The sequence below is a fragment of the Pterocles gutturalis genome, unplaced genomic scaffold, assembly GCF_000699245.1.
Source record: "Pterocles gutturalis isolate BGI_N339 unplaced genomic scaffold, ASM69924v1 scaffold11929, whole genome shotgun sequence".
Lineage (NCBI taxonomy): Eukaryota > Metazoa > Chordata > Aves > Pterocliformes > Pteroclidae > Pterocles > Pterocles gutturalis.
This window is the reverse complement of record NW_010128362.1, coordinates 27,455-32,539: the sequence shown is the minus strand read 5'-3', so window position 1 is coordinate 32,539 and position 5,085 is coordinate 27,455.

Sequence of the window (5,085 nt, the reverse complement as noted above, 5' to 3'; positions counted from 1 at the left end):
TGCTGGGAGAGCCTGCTGTGCACCACAGTGGGAAAAGGAGCCCGGGTCCTCCTCTTCCTCCTCCTCCTGCCCTGCACCTACAGACGGGGCCGAGTGCCAAGGAGGGATGCTCAGCAGGGTGAGGGATGGAGACCAAGACCCCCCCCGGCCCCGCCAAGGACACCCCTGTGCCAGGGGCCCACTGGGCTGGTGCCGGCAGCTCTGCCGTTTGGTCTCCATGTCTCAAGGATGCTGCAAAGCTGCTGGTGGCTCTTCATGGGGACCAGGAGCACCCACTCAGGCGGTCCCCACCACTGCTGGGTTTTGGGAAGAGTGCTGACCTCACCCTGCGAGGCAGCGTTGTTCAGAAGGCTCCTCATTTGCTGAACCCAGCTGTGACACTAGTGAGGTCCCAGGGGCTTCAGTCCCCAATGGAACCAGGGTGTTTGCAGCCTCTTCGGCCTCACGAGGGGAAAGGAACCGGAACCCCTGGTGCCCAAAAGGCACAAGGTGAAGCTGGAGGTGGTGGGAGGGAGGGCTCCAGCCCCTCATCTCCTTGTCCAGGAGATCTTGACACAAGCCAAAACATCCCCGTGACCACAGGAGTTTCCACCCAAAGCAGCTCTACCGAGTCGACAAGCGCAGAGCCAACTACGCGCAATGCTGCAGCGCTGCTGCTCGAGATGTCGGCTCAGGGATTTGTCCTCTTGGTCCCCAGCTTTGAAACGCGAGAGCAAGCAGCCCCTGCGAACGCTTTGTTGCACACACTGCACTTGCCTATGTTTTGACCTGAACCGTGCTTGTTAACCTCTTTTTTTTAGGGGGTATAATAACAGTCCAGTGTTCTTTGTAGGCAATCTCTCTTCAAAGATCTCCTTTTTGATCTTTTCATAGGCTAAGCAACAATTCAAGCTATATAAATCTCAGATTGAAAGTACGTAATTTGTTTTTCCTTGCTTTTTTGAAGCGGTAAGAGATGAAACGGCTTAAGGGAATGTCGGCAGCAGTTATATCTTAATTGGTTTTTCTCTGCATCAAAACGCCTTGAACTATTCACTTGTGTGCAGGAGCTCTATGTGACCTTTACAGCAAATGCTTTAACTCCCCTGACAAGTTATTGCCTATCGCCAGCTTCAGGAGTTTCCTTTGGTCATGGATCCAATACCAGTTGGGTACCCAACCCTCCTTCTTGCACGCTCATTCCGTCCAGGCAAATCAAAGGGTTTCTAACGTGCATTAAGTCAGGAGCGTGAAAATGAAGAAGGAAGACCAGATGATTGGGTGAAATAAAAAATAACATAAAAAAACCAAAAACAAAAGAAAAAACCCAAACCCCTCCTAAGTGTGACCTCACTATTGTTGGCCAAGCAGGCATTAATGCTAAACACCTTTACCCCTAAAAGATGGACGAACATGGACTCAACACCTGCCAGAGTGAATTCGCTTTGTGAAAAGATCAGTTTAACAGCTCACAAACAGTATTTGCATGAGGCAAAGAAGTTTTGCATCAGTGATAGATCAATGGTCCTTCTTTTCCAGCATCATCCTAAGCAATTTGGTTGCTGCCCCAAACAGGGGCAAAATATTATTTTATATATTTTCCCCCCTTTGGGTCACATTGCGTAATGACTAAATTATTTTCTGTATTGTTCCCCTTCTCTTCAGCCTTTTTCTCAAGCTGGGATGGGTCTGAGATCAGTTACGTTCAACTCTCAGATGCTGGGGGCAAGCAGCAAAGCGGGGGCCAGCCAGCAAGAGGTCACGGCATCACTGCTGACGGCTCCTTTGGGAAAGGAAAATTTGCTAGAAAGGGTTTTTTTGCAGCACAGGACTGTTACCAGGGAGGCTTGCACAAGCCAGGAGGCTGCACGGAGCTGCGCTGGCGATTGGAGCACACGCTCGCCGCGTTGTATTCGCCTGGTTTGGCATCCCCACAAGGCGTCCCGGGTTCCCACGGTACAAACCCGAGGGGAAGCGGCTTGTGCAAGAGGCGAGCGCTGCTGGGTGGAGCGCGCGTTTCTGCTTGGGTAATGGCGAGGGGAACAGAGAGGAAAGCCGGTCCCGAAACAACGGCTGGCACTCGGCAAACAGCTCAGCCTGCATTCAGGTGACGCTTCATTAACAGGGCAGGATTGTTTCTTTTTTTTTTTTTTTCTTTTTTTAATGTTTGTCAAACAAGAATTACTTACAGCGTTTATTGTTTGGGCTTCCTGGCCCGTGAGAGGCTGGAGAGATTTAGGACAGCAATATGAGCGTATGGAAAAAAATAGCTCTGCCTGCTATTAGTGTGATGACTGTAAACTGTTTGGGAAAGGCGGGTGAACGTTCTTCCGTGAGCAGGTCACAGCTGCGGTGACAGAGCTGTGGCACTGGTTATAGTGACAAACATGGGCAACAAAGGTAAAAAATATGAGGAGTTCAGCTTCAGGGGTTTTTTTTTAGTCCTGAACAGATACTGTATTGGCACAAAATCAATGCCTCCCAGACTTTATTTGGGAAATAATACAGGTATTTATCCATGGGAAGAGGCAGAAGGTAAAGAAGCATGAATGCAGCATTTTTTTTTTTAATATTGCCATTTACAACGGTTTATCGAGAGGGGACTTGACGAGCCCAAAATAAAACTCACATTTTTCTAAAAGCCACGTTAGTGGACATGAAAAACCACGTTAGTGGACATAAAAAAAACCACAGGACCAGGTGAAGTTTAGGGATGGCAAGGCTTTGGGGCACATCACCTGTGCTCTAGCAGCAGAAGAAGCAGGTCTCCCACCCAGCTCCATAATCCCTTACTTGTGCTTACAGGTTCATTCAGAAAGGATGCTTCTGTCATTTTTTCTGGCTGAGCTGTAATTGTTCCAAGAGGGCTCAAGCCAAGATGCTTCAGAAGAAGGTGAAAATTTCAAGCCCAAGTTCAGAAGGTTATGTGCTGCCTCAGTGTAACGTCAGGCAGCCGGGGCATGGCTGGCTCACTTCTGAAACTCACCTCCCGAATCGCCGAGCTCACAAGGAGCGATTTCCTCGTGCTGTAACTCGTCTGACCGCTCCACATGAGCCTCCTCCGGACCGCGCCGTGCTGAGCTGGCTTCCTCGGCGAGACCTCATTTGCTTGAGGAACTGCCGTCAAGGCAGCATTTAACTGCGGATGAATTTATTACAAGTCTCCTTTATTTTGAAACAGGAAAAGCCTGTTTAATAAGGAGAGGGGAAATGCACGGAGACCATTTTAATTTTTCCACCTACCGCACATCCTAACCAGATAGCAAACCCCAGCTAGCTGAGCATACTGAAATCAGACCAAAAGCTCTCGGGTATCCCAAACACCAAGCTCCCAGAAGGCACCCTAACGTGCAAAAAGCTCCTGAGAAACCACAGCCCAGCCCCGATTTTCAGCTGGAAACAGAATATTTGCCATTTGCTTCTCTATCAGATAGGGCAGCGGGATAGTACCTCCAAGGCTTTCTTCCTAAACACCCGAGGCACTGAGGAGCTATTAATCACGCTGCAGCCTGAGCAGGCGACATGCCAAATTAATCTTGCTTGGAGCACTTCCAGCTGCTTCAACTTTCAGACCCAGAAACGGAGCTTTATTTCCCCCTCAAATGAGAAGCTACCGCCACAAAGACTTGCATCAAAAGAGGGTGTTCCCACAGAAGAAACTTCACAGTTTCTTTTGTCAGGTTGCTGTAATGGTAATAAGGCATGCAGGCATGTAGACTCACTTTTTTGGTATCACTTACCCAGTTTTAAAACTTCCCACCTCAGTGGGATTTATTTGTGTTAAGGTACAGTCTTCAGAAAATCCTAATACTGCTTTTAATTTTATTTTCCAACATTTAATCACTCATATCTCCTTTCTGCACACCCACACTCCCTGTATTTACCATCCAGCCTGGATTTGTCCAGCTCTGATGTTCTGACAACCAACTCATCCCTTCTTCATACTCTTTTCTGCTAAAGGAATGAGCTGAGCTGGTTCAAGTACCTGTTACTTTTTCTGTAGAAAGTCTATAAATAACCACCGAGAATAGAAAAGTCTATGAAATAAATGCTCATCTTTGCCCTTATCAGCTAGATCTGTAAGGGCAAGAGCACAGCTGGGTTTTGACAAGATCTGTTTTCCATTAGACTGTGTCGACTGACGTTCACTCTGCTTTAACAAATCCCAGCTCAGCTTTCCCATCGCTTTCCTGAGGATGAACATCTCGCTAGGCAGCTTCGTTATCCACCCATCTCATTTGCACTCCCTGAATGCTGGCACATTTGCTCTACATGTTCTGGAATTTCCCGTTTTCTCAAAATTAAAGTTAGCCTTTCAGGATTCATGCACATAAATTACTGCAGTGTGCTCCTCTGCAGATGTTTATCTCCAGGTAGCAGCACTCCTGTTTTAACCATGTAGTGGAAAGTACTTCTTTAAGATGGGGGAAATTATAATTCGATTTCTTTTGATATAAAAAGAAAAAAAGCTGGTCAAATATCTCCATTTATGTGCCCAGCATCACTGGCACTATTAGCCAGTCTGCACATGTGCGAACTCCATTCATTATTCCTCCTCTGTGCCTGCTGTAGTACATTACAGTCCAACAACTGGTTACAAACCTTTTTTTTTTTAAAATGAAGGTCCAGAACCTATCCCTATTCCTGCCTTCTTCCTCCTTGCTGTTAACACTATGTCACCTGAGCAAATGCTGTGCATTTTCTGACTGCAAGGTACTATGTGGGGATATAACATGTCATAAACCGGTTTATGTCCCTCAGCACCTCATTCAGTCCATGACCAAGCTGCACAGATCATGTGGAATGTTTAATAATGACCATGCCTCCCAAAAAAACCCAAATCCTACAAAACATTCGAGACTGTTTACTTGCAAATAGAGAAAGTTTGTTCTGATTTCCATCAAAGAACTCTGTAATGCGATATTTACAAGGGCTCCTTTTCTCTGGATTTGACAACAAAGGAAATTAGCAGGATGTTCAGACAAGAGCAGTACAAGGCCAACCAGCTGGCATGGCCCTTGTTAAACACTTCACCCTTCACTACCAAAGTCAAAGAGATATTTATTTAACCTAGGAAGCATTACGGACCAGACAGGCACCAACGAC